The 20,829-nt window shown below is 36.6% G+C and overlaps 1 protein-coding gene across 1 annotated transcript in view; it reads left to right on the top strand.

Annotated features, from left to right (window-relative positions):
- Positions 1 to 20,829, top strand: part of PARD3B (par-3 family cell polarity regulator beta) — a 985,082-nt gene that overhangs the window by 326,774 nt on the left and 637,479 nt on the right. The window lies entirely within an intron of this gene.

The raw sequence follows: 20,829 nt of genomic DNA, 5'->3' as shown, positions 1-20,829 counted from the left end.
AGGCAGTTAACTGGGCACATATAAAATTCTGCTCCTATTAATTAAGAAGGGAGTTGTCAAATACCTATTCAGCCAGGTCTAGTGCATTAAATGAAGGTTCCCTAAAGCTTTAACCATTGTTTAACATCCTTGTTACCCAGAGTCTCTGAGATGGAGGTTGAGCCTGATTGTTTGGAGGTTATAAAATAAGGAAGGCTTTGAACTTTTGTCTGAAAGTAAAAATTGCTTGCCTGGTATGCATACAGTCCTCCAATACATCAAAATGAGTGTATTAGTAGTAAATTGCATCTGTAGGGAAGGGAGAGATTGAAAAGATTTTAACAAGTGAAGAATTACAAAAGGAAGTTAATGTACCTTACTCAGTCTTAACATGTGTTCAGTGTTGCAGGGTCATGTACGTTGTTTTTAGTGTTTTTTCTTTATTGTCATATGTTCATAAATATTTTTAACAAGTAGATCTATAAGGTTTTTATAAGTTCATTAATACTTTAGTTCTACAAGCTTTGTTTTTGCCATAAAGGGGCTTAGGCATATCAGGAGAATTTGTGCATTTAGGAGGGACTACTATACTTGTGTCCTGTTTTCATTTTTATTTTTATTGAAGTGTAGTTGACATACAATATCCTATTAGCTTCAGGTATACAAGATAGTGATTCAGCATTTATATACATTATGAAGTGGTCACCACAATAAATTTAGCTACCATCTGTCAGCACCCAAGGTTGATGCAATGTTATTAACTCTATTTCTTATGCTATACATTGCTTTCTGTGTCTTTAATTATTTTACATCTCTAAGTTCGTAACTTTTAATCCCTTTCCCTTATTTTCCCATCCTCCCAACCGCCTTCCCTCTGGCAGCCACCAGATTGGTTTTTTGTATGTATAAGTCTGTTTCTGTTTTGTTTTTTATTTTGTTTTGTTTTTTTGATTCCACATATAAGTGAAATCATACAGAATTTGTGTTTCTTTGACTTAGTTCACTTAGCATAATGCCCCTTAGGTCCATTCATGTTCTCACAAATGGCACTATTTCATTCTTTTTTTATGGCTGAGTAATGTTCCATTGTAAATCTATACCACATCTTCTTTATTTCATCTATTGGTGGACACTTGGGTTGATTTCATAGCTTGTCTGTTGTAAATAATGCTGCAGTGAACACAGAGTTGTATATATCTTTTTGAATTCGTGTTTTCATTTTCTTTGGATAAAGACCAAGAAGTGGAATCTGTGCATCATTTGGTAGCTCTATTTTTAATTTTTTGAAAAAACTCCATACTGTTTTCCATAGTGGCTGCACCATTTTGCATCCCCACCAACAGTACAGGAGGGTTCCCTTTCTCTACAACCTCACCAACACTTGTTATTTCTTGTCTTTTTGATAACAGTCATTCCGACAAGTGTGAGGTAAGATCTCATTGTGATTTTGACTTGCTTTTCCATGGTGATTAGTGCTGTTGAGCAACTTTTCATGTGTCTGTTGGCCCACTGTAGGTCTTCTTTGGAGAAAGGTCTGTTCAAGTCCTTTACCCATTTTTTAACTAGATTGTTTGATTTTTGGTAAGTTGAGTGTGCTCTCTACATATTTTGGATATTAACCCCTTATTGGTTATATTATTTGTGAATATCTTCTCTTATTCAGTAGGTTGCCCTTTCATGTTGTTAATGGTTTCCTTTGCTTTGCAAAAGCTTTTTAGTTTGATGTAGTCCTTTTTATTTTGCTTTTGTTGCTCTTGCCTGAGAAGACAGATCCAAAAAGGCATTACTAAGACTGATGTCCAAGGGCTTACTGCCTCTGTTTTCTTCTAGGAGTTTTATGGTTTCCTGTCTTACTTTTAAATCTTCGATCTACATTTTGAGTTTATTTTTGTAGGTGGTCCAGTTTCATTCTTTTGCATGTACCTGTCCAGTTTTCCCTACAACATTTAGTGATGATACTGTCTTTTCCCCATTATATATTCTTGCATCCTTTGTCAAATATTAATTGATGATGTAAGCGGGGGTTTATTTTTGGACTCTTATTCTGTTCCATTGATCTTTGTGTCTGTTTTTGTGCCAGTACCATACTGTTTTGGTTACTGTAGCTTTGTAGTATAGTTTGAAATCAGAGGGTATGATACCTCCAGCTTTGTTCTTTCTCAAGGTTGCTTTGACTGTTTGGGGTCTTCTGTGGTACCACACAAATTTTAGGATTCTTCTAGTTCTGTGAAAAATGCCATTGGTATTTTGATAGAGATTGCATTGAATCTGTAGATTGCTTTGGGTAGTATAGATGTTTTAACAGCATTCTTTCAATCCATGAGCATGGTGGATTTTTCCATTTATTGGTGCTCTCTTCAATGTTTATCAGTGTCTTATAGTTTTCAGAGAACAGCTCTTTGATATCCTTGGTTAAATTTGTTCACAGATATTTTTTGTCTTTTTGTCTTTTTGATGCAACTGTAAATGGATTTTTTAATTTCACTTTCTGATAGTTCATTATTAGTGTATAGAAATGCAACAGATTTGTGTATATTAATTTTGTATCCTGGAACTTACTGAATTCATTTATTCTATTTAATCGTGTCTGTATTAGAAGTTTCTAGTTTAGACTTTGTAAAACCAAATTTTGGAGGACAAAGAGTTGGTAAATAGTTACATAGATATAATGTATTTCAATCTGAAAGCTATGATAAATATAAAACTGTTAGACCTCTAAGTATCATCAAAGAAATAGATAACTAAAAGAGAGAAAGGTTAATACATTATACCATAAAACTCTGATTAGATTTTTCAAGTTAAAAATTTTTTCTGAAATATTTAGAGATTCACATTTGGTTATAAGAAATAATACATTAAGGGGTGCCTGGGTGGCTCAATTGGTTAAGCATCTGCCTTCGGCTCAGATTGGGCCCCATGTAGGGCTCCCTGCTTAGAGTGGAATCTGCTTCTCCCTCTCCCTCTGTTCCTCCCCCTGCTCATGCTCTCTCTCTCTCTTGCTTGCTCTCAAACAAATAAAATCTTTAAAAAAATACATAAAGACCCCATGTACCCTTTACTCAGTTTCCTCCAATGATGATATATTGCAAAACTATAGTACAATATTACAACCAGAATGTGACATTGCTATAGTCAAGGTAGAGAACAGTTCCATCACAACAAGGATTCCTTGTTAGAGCTCTGATAGTTGATGACTAAGTTACCTCAACTTAATACTGAGCTTAGTTCAAAGAAGCAAGCCAGAAATTTATCACAAGAACATTGATCATTAGTTTCTGCTACTTAATTGGAATGTTCCTGCAGTCAGTTGAACAGCAACCACCAGTAGAGAACAAAAGGCTATTTCTAATATCTCTTTAAAGTAATAAAAATCTTAATATATCTGCTAGACCTTGATTGAGTCAATAATTAAAAGCTTTCTATAGATAATAAAAGGGCTAACGGAAAAACTAAACACCACTGATGGTATGGAATGATGAAAAATTCTGAAAATAGTAATGAGGTTGCACAACATTGTATATGTCCTTAATCACAAAACTGTAAATTAAAAATGGCTAAAATGGTAAATTTTATGTTATGGGTATTTTACCATAATAAAAACCACTAAGCAAGCAAACTACAACAAAAAGGACATTGACCATTTCTTACCTTTCAACTATAATTCAGGAGTCTTGTTTCAGATAATATTTCCTTTTAAAACCATTCAATTTGTTTTTTAGGCAGAATGGCTATTTTATTTAAACAGCTATTGAAAATTTAAGGCAGGTTTCAAGTGGTTCTATAAATTAATTGATTAGTAGTTATGACCCCTGATCTTAGAGTTTAAATGCTAGGCTTGGGGTTTAAATATATTAAATATGTTAATATTTAAATACCTTTGAGATTTATAAGGATCCAGAGATACTTTCTGAGTAGCTAGGCGTTTGTTTGTTTTTTAGGTAGACACCAAGCCTAACGTGGGGCTTGAACTTACAAGAGTCACATGTCTACGGACCAAGCTGGCCAGACACCCCTGAGTAGCTAGATGTTTCTGAGCTGTATAAATAATGGTTTGCTATTTGTTCTACAGTTATCTCCTATATATTTTCTTAAATGAAATGTCCTGCTTTTTTAGGACCTTTAATAAGTTTAAGTTGTCTTACTTCTATATTTGGCCAAAATGAAGTTACTTCCCCATCAGCAGCTCCTGAATTTGATGGGCACTTTTTTAGGCCACCACTTGGTGGGCCACTGGCCACTGAAATCCTGGCCACTATTTAAAGCTCCTATAAATGGTAAGTCATGATACAAAGAACATCCCAGGCATCCTCTGGCTGGGGCAAGAGTTTGAGATCATGAACTCATGGGGAATAGAGCAGGAGGAACCATGGTTTAATAGTTGTGTCATTTAATGAGAGTATAATATGTGCATGTCTATTGTTATCTTAGTCTGTTCAGGCTGCTATCACAAAAACACCATAGACTGGGCTTACAAACAAAGGAAATTTATTTGTCACTGTTCTGGAAACTGGGAAGTCCAGTGTCAAGTTGCCAGCAGATCTGGCCAAGGTCAAGTTGCCAGCAGATCTGGGGTCTGGTGAGAGCCTGCTTCCTGGCTCATAGATGTCTGTCTTCTCACTATAACTTCATATGAAAGAAGGCCCAAGGGAGCTCTCTGGGACCTCTTTACAGGGTGCTAGCCCCATTCAAAAGGACTCCAGGTCATGATATAAATACCTCTTGAAGTCCCCACTACAAATACCATTAAGTTGGGAATTAGGATTTAACATCAGTTTTAGAGGGACACAAATATTCAATCTGTAGCAGTCATATAAAAAAGAAAAGCCATTTTCCTTTAGGTCTCCATGGAACTTCTAATTTTAAATGAATACCTTTATTTAAAAATGAGAAAAATTGTGGTTCTCTTACCTTATTTTATAGAGCTGAAAAAACACTTGGGTGATGAGAGACGAGAGAGCAGTTTGAGTTTGAAATCAATCAAATTCAACTTGAATAAAATATACCTTTTTTTTAAAAAAATATTCTATTTATTTATTTGACAGAGAGAGACACAGTGAAAGAGGGAACACAAGCAGGGGCAGTGGGAGAGGGAGAAGCAGGCTTCCCGCAGAACAGGGAGCCCGATGAGGAGCTCGATCCCTGGATCCTGGGATCCTGACCTGAGCTGAAGGCAGACACTTAATGACTGAACCAACTAGGCACCCCAAAAATACACCTTTTTTATTACCCAAGTGTGATATAAGTATAAATACTGCTTTCCTATTTACATAAAAAGACCAATAACCAACTTTTGGTATTAGAGCAACAGACTTCTAGACTCATTGTGGTAGGTATATGAATTTCTATTCCCCCCACGTGGGTAATTAATTTTGTTTTACATAACCACGAATTGGCTAAAACCATTATAATGTGCTAAAATATATCCATCTCTTTGAAACCCAGTACTGTTGTTTGTGTGGATAATTTCTTGACTCTGTGAATCTCACAAATCAAGAATACTGTAACTTTGGCAGCCAGCTTTCTAATTGGTTCACAAGTTTTCTGTTCTTTAATTTCCTGAAAAATTTCATCGTTTTCTTGTTATTTATGAGAAATAAAATGAAGAACTAATATAATTCAGACTATCTTCTTCTCTTCCTTTACGTTTTCATTAAAAAAAAAAAAGGCAATCTCTGCAGTGGCCTTTTATATGTAAATCTTATTTTGCCTCTAACCATTATTGAGCTTTGTAGAAGCTAAAACTTTAAAAACCTGTGGCAAATAAAGCTGTATTTCCAGTCTCTATAGAACCTTCTTTAAAATTAGGTGACCAACCTCTACTTGAGGCTAAGATTATTCATTATGCTGTCAATGTATAATTATCGGTCTACTATTTGTAATTTCTCTGTGCTAAAGTATCCCATTTGCTATTGACTGCTACTTAAAAGAACATCATTGATCTATACCACCCATAGGAGTTTTGAAATCTTGCCATCAGAAGACATTGCACCCTTACAATAAAAGAGGCTCTGATTTTTTTTTTTTGCAGACAACTACTTTATAGTTCTTTTTCAATTGAATATTACCCTTTGTTAAACTTCTAAAAGAAGTCTTCATTGCTTTCTTTTGTTAAACTGCTTCTGCATTCTTCATAGTCCAGGATGGTTTTACTAATTAAAGTAATTTAGCTTTACCATTACTCAACCAACTGATATTAAAATACCTTATAAGAATTATTTTTTAAATTTGATTTTTTTAAAATTATTTGAGAAAGAGAGTGAACGATCTTGGGTGGGTAGGGGGTGGGGGATGGGGAGCAGAGCAAAGGGAGAGGGACAAGCAGACTCCACGCTGAGTGTGAGCCCTACACAGGCCTGGATCCCACAACCCTAAGATCATAACCTGAGCCAAAATCAAGAGTCCAACGCTAAACTGACTGAGCCACCCAGGGCCCTTAAAATGCTTTCTAATAATTATTAAGCATGCTAATTGCAATATTGACCCTTACTATTATTAATTGTTATGATGGGGACCTGACCATAGACCTTAATTTGGCTTTTTTTTTTTTTTTGACTTATAAGTAACACACCCTCAGTATTCACTACTAAGCTAGAGATTATTTATTTCCATTTACAGTCTCTTCCAAGGAACTATCAAGGACCTTTGGAAATGTATAATTTCCATCCTGTGGGTAACCCTTAACTTCTGTTTTATTTACATTAATTTTAATACATATCTTAGTGAGAGGTGAATTTTCTATTGTTAGGTTATAATTATCTATAAATTGTAGTTATAGCAATTTCTTTAAATTCTGCTCATTTTTCAGAAATTCTGAAATGTCCCAGAAAAGTTTCTTTTTTTTTTTAATTAAGATTGGTCATTAATTGGAATAGTATTTATTTTTGTCTTTTGTTACCTATTTTTAGTTGTATCTGTTTTTTATTTTATAAAAGTACATTGATCCATTTGACAATCTTTTATATGTTTCACTGCATTTTCTTCAACTTTGTCTTACTCAGAATTGATTCGTGTTCCATACTTTGATAATGCTACTAATCTTCTTTTAAGATTTTAAAAATATGTGTAAATTGTAAGTATATTACTGAATCACTGTTGTACTGAACTAGGCAGCCTATTGATTCTTATTTAAAGATGGAGAGGCAGTGCAGCGAGGTGAAAAGAGTCTAGGCTTTGGGGAAAAATAAGATTGGGATTGAATCCTGGCTTCTCTCTGTTCCTGGGAAAAAACACTCAAACTCTAAATTGGTAGGTGGTTATGAGAAATAGCAGAGATAACATATAGAAATCCCTGATATATAGCAGTACTTAAATGTTCCTCCTTCCTCCCTTGAGTTTAAGTGAAAGAGAAGGTAAATAAATATTCAAAAGAAGCAACTGAAAAGGTAGTAATGTTTTGGGCTGTAGTCATCAAACAATGCTGGCTAGTGGATGTACTTGGTGGCCTGCAGGGCTGGCCTGGAGTGGAGGGCTTGGTAGGAGAAGAAGGGAGGGAGAGGGGAGGCAGAGTAGGGCTTCTGACCTTTCTTGCTGGTTTCCGCTGCTATAGCTCTCACTTCCCTTCAGATCTGTTTAATTGATTATGGTTCAGTCTAAGATTTCTGTTGAAAGAAAAATAGCTTTACTTTTTAAAAACAAGATATTTGAATGTCCAAATCTAAACATACTCTGGATTACTCAATTAACTGTTTTTAAAACTTTGTACAGGATGCATTAATACTAAAAAAAAAAAAAAAGAGGGAGTTGTTTGTCTTCTGGAATGCTTCAGAAGGGAGCACCTTCAGCCTCAAAGGCCTACTGTAGGTGAGGGACTGAGCATGTGCTGCGTACAGTGGGAAAATGCCAGCAGGCATCATGCATAAAAGTGGAGTGGGAGTGTTAAAATTAGATTTTATTGGGCGGCTGCTCCCCACTTAGGGTGTTCAAGATGAATGAATTCAGCTTACAATTTGGGTTAATGGAGGGGGGAGGAAGTCTCCTGAGGACCAGTGGCAGCCATCCAGCAGTTTTTAACACCTTGAAACATTCCTGGAAATGAAAATGTCAGGAGGAGTGGTAATAGACAAGGATAACTTGTGAAAGACTAAGGAACTTTAGGGGTTAATATAAGAAAATGAAAATTGAGGGCCCTTTCAGAATAAGATGGAAGGCAAAGAGAACAAGACTTATAGGGGGCAGTTGCGGCCATTTCTGTAATTTTGACTAAGGTGATTGTGCTAAATATTGGTATTTTTAAAGAAGTCGATTACAATTTGTGATTCATACAGTGCCACCTTTTATTACTCACCTGGACTGTGTAATGGGTTAAGTGTTTTTTCTTTGGCTAATCTGCAAGGAGGCAATGTATTATTTGGAAGTCACAGTAACCATTTGGTCACAGTAACCATTTGGTTAACCATTTGGATGAACCCTGCTCCTGTCTTCTCTGTGTATGATTCTGGTATAGTTATCCTTGTCAGAATGCAACTCATTTACACTCAGACTTTTCATGCTTTGATGCCCCACAATAACTCTGCCATCTCATAAAAAAAGGGAAAATTACAGTTGGAATGCCCAGGCTCTTTTTCCTTTTTTTGTCCTCTCCTTTCATTGGCTCATATGTGTATGTGCACACACACGTGCGTGCGTGCATCTAAACAAATGAATGTCAGGGAGAGAATTCTCTTCCTGTGCCAGTTATATATATGGGTGGTAGACCTTATTATTAACTACAGAACACATGGTATTCAGACTTTTCTTCTTAATTATTTCTTTTGCTCATTGTGGCATCCAGGCTGTAATTGGAGTGCCTTCTCTTATGTTGGTAATTTAGCAACTATTGTTCTATTTAATAACCATAGCCTGAAAGATATATTAGCTGCCTAACTAATATTTTAAAAGGAGTGAGTTCAAAATCTGTTGTCCTATTCACCCTGACTTCCAGCTATGGAGGAGGCTTTCTTTGTAGTGTGGCCACCAAGTGGTGTTTTTCCCAAGCTTTTATGTTCTCTACTTTACATTTATTATTTAATCTGCATGATTTCCTAAAGCATTTGAATTCAGGTGCTCAGGATGATCTCCTGGAGAATGCATGCTCTTTACAGATAATGAATGTTCTTTGAAAATTTCAGCATCTCTCTAGAGAACTAGGTATATTGAAAAAAAATTGAAGCAAAGATGATAATTCCTTTTGAAAAGTGAAAAACAATTAAGTTTTGTTTTTAGCAACTAGGAGAATATCTTTGGAAGACTGTGACTAGATCTATGATAGATGCTCTGAATCCACATGGCCATGCTTCTTGGTCTTGGCATTAAAAGCTTAAATTGTAGTATACCTTCTATTTTTTTATTTGATGGTAAGTTATATTATTCAGTAAAATCCCTCTGGAGGAAAATTCCCAATGCAGCTAATTTCTCTGGAGAACCCTGCTGATAATGTAGAAGAATTTATGCTTTTCAGAATTTTTTTCTGTAGCTCTTAATAATAGAGGAGAAATTTTGGGCTCAGGCAAAGCCTTATTTTCACGGGATTCAGAGTTCAGTCAGTGCATTATCATAAAATTGTGTCTTTTTATTGATATTATAAGACTATCTTGACTTAGATTATTTTCCAGACTTATTTCTTTAAAGTTTTTCAAAAGTTCTCTTCCCTGTTTTTGATACCCATTGGATTCACTGCAAATTATATTGTTACTAGCCTGTCTATCATAATAATTTAAAGCATTTTCTAAGCCCCTTGGTGCTATCCTATACCAAATGAGTTAAACAGATACAATTTCTTCCTTCTCTGAGCTTTTAATGCACCAGAATAATGATAACAAAGGAAATAGTAAGGACATTCAGAAATATGAACGCATGTTACGACTTCTTAACCAATGTATCATAAAAATTTTGAGCTAAAAGGAAATTTAAATATACTTATGTATAATTATCACCTTTTGAAGGTGAAGTTGAATCCTATATAAATGAGTCGCCCAAGTTCATAAAAAACACCAGTGGAAGAAATTGAACTGCAATACCAAATCTCTTCCTTGACCATTTTTCTTGTTCATCAGACTTCCAGGATAGTAAAAGATGTTAGCAATATCTTTAAGTTGTTTTACCAAGTGGGAATATCATTTTTTTTTAAATATGATATTTGGAGTTGCACAATGGGGGGAGGATTGCTACCATTCTTTTTCATACAAAAATACTTTAACATTTGCATAATTCTTTATAAAAAATAAAAGTCTGGGAGATACAAAAGGATACAAGAGATTGACTTAAGTACCAGAGAGTCAAGAGGGGAAAAACTAGAGCCTGGATTCTGTTGATCTTGATGCCATGCTTCTATAATTCTTGAGTTCTCTGCGAACCAGGTGAATTAGCAGTACCTAAAAGAATAATTGATGCTATCAAACATCCAGAAAAGATTGTCTAGCCAGAATAGTAGTTTCCTTTTTCTGTAGGTCTGTGAGATTGCCTCACCAGGGAGTTTCCATAAAGGTAGTATATTTGACTTGGGTAAAATGTATTAAGCAAACAGACAAAAAACTCTCATGAGACCTTATGGCCTAGATAAGGGCATGAAACTGGGTGACAAAACAGATGAGTGGATTTATACTGTCAACTGTGTTCTTCAGCAAAGCTGGTTTCTGTTTCTTGTAACTGATTACAGTCAAACGGTAATTCATTACCAGGAGTTTCCATATGTCAAGGGCCTGCAGCAGAGTTCAGACACTAAGCCATTAGACCCCATACACACAATTACACCCTAAAACAAGGAAGGACATTTTCATATACTCTTGTCAGGAGTGTAAATTGGTCCAAGTATTTGGGAAAGTAATTTGTCTACATCTATTAAAACTAAAAAAGCACATACTTTTTCACCTAGAAATAACATGGCTAGTAATCCATTCTATGGAAATAAAAGAAAAAATTATAGATATGTATCCAAGAATACCTACTGCAGCATTGTTAATAATGGTTAAAAAAAAAAAACCCTAAGTGCCCATTTATATCACTCATATTAGAATGCTTGGAAGTATATGCCACATACATGCTATTCATCCCCCACCCAAGGGGGAAAAAAAAAAACAAGGTAAATCTATGTGCACTACTCTTGGAATATGTCTATCATAAATATAGAGTGCAGTGTCGATAGGGACAGATACGGGGCCAGAATACTTGGATTTGATGAGAAGTTTTCCACTTCTTAACTCTGAGACTAAAGGCATGTCACTTGTGTATGCTTCAGTGTCCTCACCTGGTGTATTAGAGTTCTCCAGGTATATGTGAGTATGAGTGTGTGTATGTGTATAAAGAGATTTATTATAAGGAATTAGCTCATACAACCATGGAGTCTAGCAAATCCTAAGATCTACAGGGTGAATAGTCGGCAAGCTGGGGATCCAGGAGAGCTGATGGTTTACTTCCGGTTTGAGTCCACAGGCCTGAGGACCAGGAGCTAATGTTTCAGTTTGAATGCAGAGGCAAGAAAAAAGCTGATGTCCCAGTTCCAAGAAAGAAGAATTCTCTTTTACTTGTAGTGGGTCAACTTTTCTGTTCTATCTAGTCCTTCAGCTAATTGGATGAGGCCCAACCATAATTAGGAAGAACAATCTGCTTTATTCCATCTACTATGTAAGGGTCTCATCCCAAATCCTTACAACAGAAACACTCAGAATAATATCTGAGCAGATATACGTGGCTCAGTCAGGGTGACACTTAAGATGAACCATCACACCTATAAAATGAATATAGTGAGAGAACTACCGTTCAGGCTTACAGAATTGATTGTTAATAGTGGTTACCTTGAGAGTTGGCAAGTTGGTGGTGGTGAGTAGAGTTCAGGGAGTTTTGAATAGGGACTTTGACTTAGTTTATGTACTCTTTTTTTTTTTTAAGATTTTATTTATTTGACAGAGAGAGAGAGATAGCGAGAGAGGGAACACAAGCAGGGGTAGTGGGAGAGGGAGAAGCAGGCTTCCCAGCAAGCGTGGAGCCTGATGTGGGGCTCGATCCCAGGACCCTGGGAATATGACCTGAGCCGAAGGCAGACCCTTAATGACTGAGCCACCCAGGCGCCCCTAGTTTATGTACTTTTTAAAAGTGGTATGACTATGGGTGATTTTACTTTTAGAATCAAAATAAAATGTGTTGCCCAATATTCCAGTGTATGAATCAGCTGTAATTATTTCCTTTGTTGCTGGACATTTAGATTTTTTAAAAACTATTTTCTCATATAAGAGAAAGGAAGTCATTCCAAATAAAGGAAATAGCATATGGGGCGCCTGGGTGGCTCAGTCAGTTAAACGTCTGTCTTTGCCTCCGGTCATGAGCTCAGGGTCCTGGGATCCACCCCGCATCGGGCTCTCTGCTCAGCAGGGTATATAGGGATACCCTGTATAAATGGATGGATAGAACATTATGAAGCTGATTAGGTGTTGAACGTAGAGTACTGGTCTACCCGCATTCAGAAGGCATTCGAAGCAAAATGTTCTTGGGAAGAAAGCTTGGAAAACAGAGGACTGCATGAAGAAACTGTGTAATAGTGACCTGGTTGAAGAGAAAGCAAGTGGGGAATATGTAAGAGGTTGTAAAGAGAAGCAAGGTTTCCTAGGATTTTGAAGACTTTATAAAAGAGGTTAAGAATTTTGATTCTTTCCTTGAGCATAATATAGAATCAGTGGGCTAAGACATTATAAAAATTGATCTCAGTGAACTTAATCTTTTTTTTTTTTTTTCCAAAGAACAAAACTTTCTTTGGTAAGGAAAGAGTTATCTAAGGAAGGGAAGCTGAGGAAGCAGAAAGTTGAGAGGAAGACACTTGGAGTACCCATGGTAAAAGATGAATTGATTCTGTACTTTCTAGCTAAGGGGAGTAGGGGTTAAGATGAAGACAAAGCAGTTAAATATTAGCAAGACTGAATGAAGATATGAAAAAAAATTATTTAAAAAAATGAATCAGAAATGACCCTAAGATGTGTGGCTTCTGAGGGCTTGCCGACACCTATGAATAAGATCAATTTAAGAACTAGGGGTGCCTGGGTGGCTCAGTCGGTTAAGCGACTGCGTTCGGCTCAGGTCATGATCCTGGAGTCCCTGGATCGAGTCCCGCGTCGGGCTCCCTGCTCGGCAGGGAGCCTGCTTCTCCCTCTGACCCTCCCCCCTCTCATGTGCTCTCTCTCTCTCTCATTCTGTCTCAAATAAATAAATAAAATCTTTAAAAAAAAAAAAAGATCAATTTAAGAACAGGATCTTTATTCAATTGTTCTATAAAAGGGGTACCAAACAGTAATTTAAGATTAATCAAAGATGACAGTTTTTATAATACATTGCTCATCAGTTATCACTTTATTTTATAGCATTTTGGTAGCATTTTTGTTTTCTTTGTGTGTCTGTGAGGATTTGAAACACAAAGCACGTAGACATGCTTAATAATGGCTGAATAAATGAAGAAACAAGTAAGTGCACAAACAAGCCAGTATGTGGGAGATCATTGTTTCCAGTTGTGCTGCGGCAGGAGATGGAGTAAATGCTCAGATGATTCCAGGTTAGGAAGGAAGCTTAAATGCCCTCCTGTATTGAGATGCCCATCACAATGCCAAGTACACTGTAAGCTCAGTGCTTGGAGCTGCTATGATCATCAACATCCTTGGTCTCTGCAACATCAGAAGTGTTGACCTGATGACAAGGAAGTCTAGAGAGCACCAATGGCCAGAAGTTATGATAGTGCTTGTATTTCCTAGTTTCTATTTCATTTTGGGAGACAAGAGCTCATCAGTATATCTTCAGTAATTCAGGAAAGTTTTCTCTTAAATTTCCAGTGGTATCTCCATTTCATAAAGGTAGAATAATGTTATCAGAAATTAACTTCTGGGCTCAGAAACCTTTATTTCTGTCTGCAACAGTGCTTTTCAATGATGCACTAAGTGAATTTCACCCTTTAATACATGTGCCACAAAGTATATGTGGCTTTTTGTCTATGTCAGCAGAAAGTTGCAATTGATATCTGCCCATAGCAACAATTGAAGGTTTTAGAGAAATAAAACATATATTTAAACAAACTAATATATTATTGGATACAATAAAATATTTGCATGAATTTGTTGGTTGGAATACTGGAATTTAAAAACAGTTTGGTATCAGAAAAGGCCATTTTAGAAATGTTCCCAGTCTTCTAGACTCTAGTATTCATTTGGGTTATTCATTTAGCTTTGTTTCTTGATGGGGTATGTGGGGCATTCTGTTTGGCTTAAATGTTTTAGAAACGTTATTTGATAACTTCAAAGCAAGTTCAGTAGATTAATCTGCAACATAAAAAATGCATGACAATTTGGAAGTGATGTTTTTTTTTTTTTTTAAAGATTTTATTTATTTATTTGAGAGAGAGAATGAGATAGAGCATGAAAGGGTCAGAGGGAGAAGCAGACTGCCCGCCGAGCAGGGAGCCTGATGCGGGACTCGATCCCGGGACTCCAGGATCATGACCTGAGCCGAAGGCAGTCGCTCAACCGACTGAGCCACCCAGGCGCCCGGAAGTGATGTTTATTCTCAATTTGTATACCTTGTTGTAAAATTATTGTAACCTTGTAGTCACATATTTTTATTCCTTTGAATCTTACCTAGATTGCCTTAAAGGAATGATCCAGATGTTTAATGCAGTTGACCTTAACTTTGCATTGGATAGCATGTAGTATTAATTGTAGATCATTTATATTAGTGTTTTGGCTTTCATAGTGATCTTATGTGTGTAAAGAAGATATATCTCTTCGCATAAACGTAAACTCTAGTAATAGTTTTATCACATTTTAAGTGTAAAGCATGCAGATTTCAAATGCATTTCAAGCAGTAGGTTTGTTTGAAGGAGCTACAAATATGAAGAACTGATAAGAATTGATCTTGTAGCATGCCCAAAGTGTGTTTGAGTTTTGATATTGAATATAGGCAAGTCTGCCGAATCATTGAGCAAAAGAAAAAAAAAAAAAGTTAAAAGTTTAATTTGGAAATAACTAAATATAAAGCTATTTGAAAAACCAACAGGAATAAGCAAGGAATGTTTGAATTTTTCCTTTGTTTATCTCTGTTATTATAGATCTATTTTATTTCAGTTCTTTTTTGTTCCTTTCGCCCTACATTTATCAGAATACTTCCATGTTCACCTGGCTAATCTGAATACTAACCATGACAAATAGATGTTTGGAAGCATTAAAGTGATGACTTTCAAAGGGGCTATTATCATTTATCATGGAAATGAATTCAGCCCACTGATGGTAATTTAGCCTACAGGTAAAATGAGCATCGTATGTTTAAAAATGAATTTTTCAAATGTTTGATTTTCTCCAAATAATGTTTACTAAGGATGCAATATTGCATTTAATATTATGTTCACAGGAGATACTTTATCTCATAAATCCTCAAATTCTCTGCTTAACCATCATAGAAGGATTGAGAGATTGGTTCCAAAAAATATTCAGTGGACAAAATTCCATAACTTTTTTTTTTTATAATTTTTTTTTTTTTTTTTTTTTTTTTGCGAGAGAGAGAATGAGAGCACGAGAGGGAGGAGGGTCAGAGGGAGAAGCAGACTCCCTGCTGAGCAGGGAGCCCGATGTGGGACTCGATCCTGGGACTCCAGGATCATGACCTGAGCCGAAGGCAGTCGCTTAACCAACTGAGCCACCCAGGCGCCCACAAAATTCCATAACTTTTTATAGAAATATCCTATTGTATCCCTCATTTTTTATATGTTCTCTGTATTATAGGTTAGCTACAGTCTTGGGCTCCAAAATCAGACTTTCTAGAATTGACTCCAGCCCCAGCACTGAAGAACTGTTGTAATACTGCTTTCCTTTTCTCCTCTGATGACAGTACTGACCCTATTTGACCATGAGAGGATTATGGGATAAAGCAAACGTGCTTAGAGCCGCAGTTCTCATGGTACCCAAACTGTGGGCTGAGGTACCCAGGCGGCACTCCAGAAAATTCACAGGGTCACTGCACAATATTTTAAACTTCTGTGAAACACCACATGGACTATTAGCCTGTGTCATTTTGGTTTCAAAGTTAGATCATACTTTATTCTTTTTGAGGGTGTCATCTCTTTGTGCAGCTGGATTTTTGTCAGTTGCTATGATTAAAAAGCAAGTACTGTGTGAACATCATTGTGGAACAGGAAATGAAGGTGTGGCATCTGGTTCAAGAAGTTGTGCAGTGCCCAATAGGCACACACAGCCCACTAGCTGGTAGTTGTGTTTGTTTAAGAATTAAATAAGAATGTTATTTTTTTCTTCAATTTATGTGTATTATTTTCTCAAATGGCTACTGAGTTGCTTTAGGATATAAATAGTTAAATTCACCTAGTTAGTGAACAGAACTGTTAGGCCTTCCATTTAGCCTAAAGATAGCATGAAAAAATTACTGAGTCACTAAGGGCACTGCAAACTGCGAAAGTTGGGAAATCTGTAGTTTAGCATTATCTCATGCCTATGGTAGGCCTTTTTTAGTCAAGGTTGGTGGTGACAAAAAATCAGAGGCTATTTCCCTAAGTTTAACTGAAATTCCTCATGCCATCATTTAAACTCTTCTTGTGCAATGACTGTTGGAGGCTGGGGGGCAGGGAGGAAGAGAAAAAGAACCAGGGACAGAAGGAAATGAAATAAGTAAGTCTGCTCATGGAGACTGGGACCTCTGACTAGGGGTGTGGAAATGAGAGTGACCTTCAGTGATGAATATTGGATGAGCGACTGCCTCCTACAAAAATGGAAGAGCATATCACATAGGAATCTCTCCAGAGCTGGAAGAAAACCTATGGAAACCACACCTCAGCCTTAAAGGCAGAAAACATGGTGGTGCTGAGCTTAGGAGCAGTGGTGCGGAGCTTAGGTGCAGAGAGGGAGACAGAAACCAAGGGAGGTTTGAGGGGCAGACAGTGGGGCAAGGCAGGAGCCTCCAGCATGTCTGTGGAGGGGCTGGTGTGTGGTTCCCCGGGGGCACAGAGGGACCACGCGTACCCCTAGGAGAGGCTCCTGATCTGAGGCAGCCCACTACTCCTGGCCCCAGCCCACAGCTCAGGAGGTCTGTACTGGGAGGCACTGAACTGGGCTTGAATTCTCAGAAACTGTGCCAGGCACTCAGCCAGGGACTGACACCAAAGCCATGAAAACACAAGAGGGAGAGGCAGCAGCAAGACCCTTTCTTCCTCCCCACTTCCCCTTGCATGTTTAGGACCCCTGGACAGATTAGATGGGTGGAGATACTGAGAAAATTGTTCAGCTATTAATCTGTGCTCTTATTCTACCTCTCAGCAGATGGCCTGGGGAAGCTCTTGTCACATCTGGAAAACATTTCCTTAATGGAAATCAAGAACATGGTTAGCTAATTCTTTTTAAATATCCCTGTATGAACATATATTCTTTCAGTTCCCTTCTCTCAGCCACTTTTTTCTCCAGGTTAAATTATATTACTTCTTTTCATTTCATCAAAGGGCCCATTCCTCACTTAATAAACTGTCTAGTTAATAAAACTTAATTTTAATTTGAGAAAAGCCCCCTCTCTGGAGAAGCCTTCCCCCTAAATAGCTATATTTCATTTTAAGTTTATGAGTAAGTTCCATTGTTCCTTTGGTGAATGATTGTAATGTTGAAAGTTGTTATGCATCATTTAAGGAAAATTTTGAATTAAGGATATCTTAATAGTCATTATTTTGCCATATAATTTTAGTTATAAATATGCAAAGTATGTACTAAGTATATATATAACCTTTTCAGGGTTATATGTGGAAAAAATGCAACTAAAGCTTAGTTAAATAAATCAAAACTCTACTTTCAGCATGAAAAACCTACAAGTAAACAATATATTTTAGAGGGCTTAACTTTTTCGGAGATACATGCATTTGTAGTTTGAAACTGTGGTAATAGTACTTGGGGCTTCCGCAGAACTCCCATCTTCGGAGATTTTTGGCAAGTTTTAACTCATTTATACTCAAGGTACCCCGTTCACTAGGTTTTTCTGTGGTTTCCTTGTCACCGATACATATTAATGACATCAGACAAATAAAGTACCTTCCGTAATTGCTTGTCTCAAAGCATTGTAAAAATCAAATATGGGATAATTAAAAATTCATTTGTGGTTTGTGGCTGTGAATTTGCTGCAAGGTTGAGTGCTGGGTCCGTAAGTGTTCTTGATAGGTTTGCATGGTCGATTCCAAGTCCCTCATATTTTACGGAGGGCTTCCATGAAAGGAGAGTAGGATGCTTTCAAGTACAGTGTGGTAACTGTGCACACAGGCCCAAATAACTTCCAAAAAGAACTGTTAAGACAACTGTTGAAGGCAAAGAGTTTATTTTCCGAGGCAAAAAAATTAGGGTCAGTTGGTATATAGCTACTCGCTTTTCACTATTTGTGCAAAATGCTTTCAGCCAGATATAAGAATATTTTATGCATTTGTGAAGCAGAAAACCCTGTTTCTGTTTCATTGTGTCACTGACCATGCCACTTTCATTAAAATATATATAACATATATTTGTTTATTTTGAACTTTATAGGTCATTTTTAGGTTTAAGTCCTTATTAATTCCTAATCATGTGTAGCCTTTTCTGTTGTATTCATAAAATAAAGAGATTCTCTGAAGATATGTAATACTTAAAAATTTTCTTTGTTAGCCCAAAGAATGGGCAAAGTGCTTATAAGAACAGTTCAATTTATATGGTAGCGTTTTGAATTTAAAATGTTCCAGGGATTTATTAAAATTTACATTATTTTTCCATCAGTGCAATTGCATTTTAAATGATAAATAATCTAAAAGAGTTCATTTGTAAGAAAAGCTAAATTAGAAAATATTTTCAATGCCTAAAGATGTAGATATTTTTTATAATAAAAAAAGAGTCTGTGTGAACAAACTGTAATTAGAACTAATCTATCCATTTGTTCATGGAATTCTCCTAAGGAGCAAGCGTATCACATATTGTTAATTATTTGCAGTTATTTTGACTATTTACATAAATAATCCTTTTCAAATCCTGTAGAACTCAGGATACCAAGTCAGTCTTCTTTTCTGAACTTTCAGCATTTGAAGTAAATTTAAATTTATTCCTTCATTTGACAAATACTTACTGGGTGCCAACAAGGCTTCGGACATTTTTCTTAGGTATAGGAGATACACAGAGTAATGAGCAAAATAGATAAAATCCCTGTTCTCTTGATTTTAGCATTTTACTTAGGGGAGCCCTCTCTGAAGACAAGGAAGTAAGTAAATACATAACATGTCATAGGGTGTTTTGGTGAAATAATAGAGTAGGGAGGGAAGGTAGAGAGAACCAGAGGAGGACAATTTAAAAATAGGCTCCTCAGAGAAGTTCTCACTGACAAGGTGATCTTAGAAGCCTGAGAGGTAATGAGGGCTTGAGGGATGGTAGATCCAATAGGGCCTCGTAGGGTATTCTAACAACTTAGGCTTCTATCCTGCAGTCTGAGAAGCCAGTGAAGGATTTTTAGCTGAGGAGTAGCATGACCTCACTACCTCTTGGGGAACAGAGGCCGTGCACGGTGGGATGGAGGAGCCAGTCAGCAAGCTGTCACAGTAAGTAAGGTCTCCAAGTGAAGATATAATGGGGACTCTGAATCCGGGTATTTGGGATTCATTGACTTATTGAATGTGGAGAGTGAAAGAAAGAAAAGCTAAGGATGGCACCACGGTTTTTGTCCTGAGCAGTTGGAAGGATGAGATGATTTGCTGAGTGAGGAAGACTGTGGGATGAATCCTATCATAGGTCTGAAGTTGGGAGCGGGGACCTGGACTGAGATGTCCATTTAAGAGTTCCACCTCTTCAAAAAAAAAAAAAAGAGTTCCACCTCTTCATAATCTAGGGATAGAACACCATACGAACATTTTACCATTTTTTTCTAATTTGGAACAGAAAGGTATTAACTGACAGTGTGGACAATTAAAAGTGTTTTTTTTTTTTTTAATTCAGGGCATTTCGTTTGTTGTTCAAATAAAAGCTAATTGTTTTAGGTTCTGAAAGGCTATTATGGATGACATGATTCGTGGATACCAGCCAATACAAGGTATTATTTTTTTCTTTAGTAGTGAACTCTGGCAGTAGTAATACTAAAAGTGTTTCATTTTCATTATTTTAATTCAATTAACTATTTGAATTTGCGGTTTGGAATAGTGAAAGCTTTTTTGGGGCGGATTAGATTACAAGAGCTTACATTACTGGTTAAAGCAATTAAAATAAAGGTTACAAAATTAAGAAAAGCTTGTGGTGTCACGTGTGTAGCCTAATACATTTTATTAAGATTTGATGGACATTCTGACATCAGGAGAGAGTTTTTGTGGAATCAAGTTAAAGCAAGAAGAGATAAATGGTTCCTTAAATGGATAGAAGAAAATGGAAAACATACACCTTTGAATTTATCTCTGAGAACATTCTTAATGTAAGCTGAAAGCTGTTGGATTTTAAACATTACAAACAGGCAGCTTGTTTTTAAAACATCATAATGCTTGATAGTGTACTCTCCTAAGGGGAAAATTTCTTTGCTTGAGAGGCTTTGAAACTTTACAGAGAAAATACTCTTTTCTTTGCTTTTTTTGCTGAAGTGTAAAATTTGCAAAAGCTATGGAAAACTACTGTAGTTTTTATTTTTTATTTATTTTTAAATTTTATTATGTTATACTAATCACCATACATTACATCATTAGTTTTTGGTGTAGTGTTCCATGATTCATTGTTTGTGTATAACACCCAGTGCTCCATGCAGTACGTGCCCTCTTTAATACCCATCACCAGGCTAACCCATCCCCCTACCCCCCACCCCTCTAGAACCCTCAGTTTGTTTCTCAGAGTCCATAGTCTCTCATGGTTCATCTCCCCCTCCGATTTCCCCCCC

Source organism: Leptonychotes weddellii, chromosome 3 (assembly GCF_054177405.1).
Source record: "Leptonychotes weddellii isolate Sample4059 chromosome 3, ASM5417740v2, whole genome shotgun sequence".
Classification (NCBI taxonomy): domain Eukaryota; kingdom Metazoa; phylum Chordata; class Mammalia; order Carnivora; family Phocidae; genus Leptonychotes; species Leptonychotes weddellii.
Note: the sequence above shows the minus strand (reverse complement) of the source record. Positions and strands in the feature narration are given on the sequence as shown.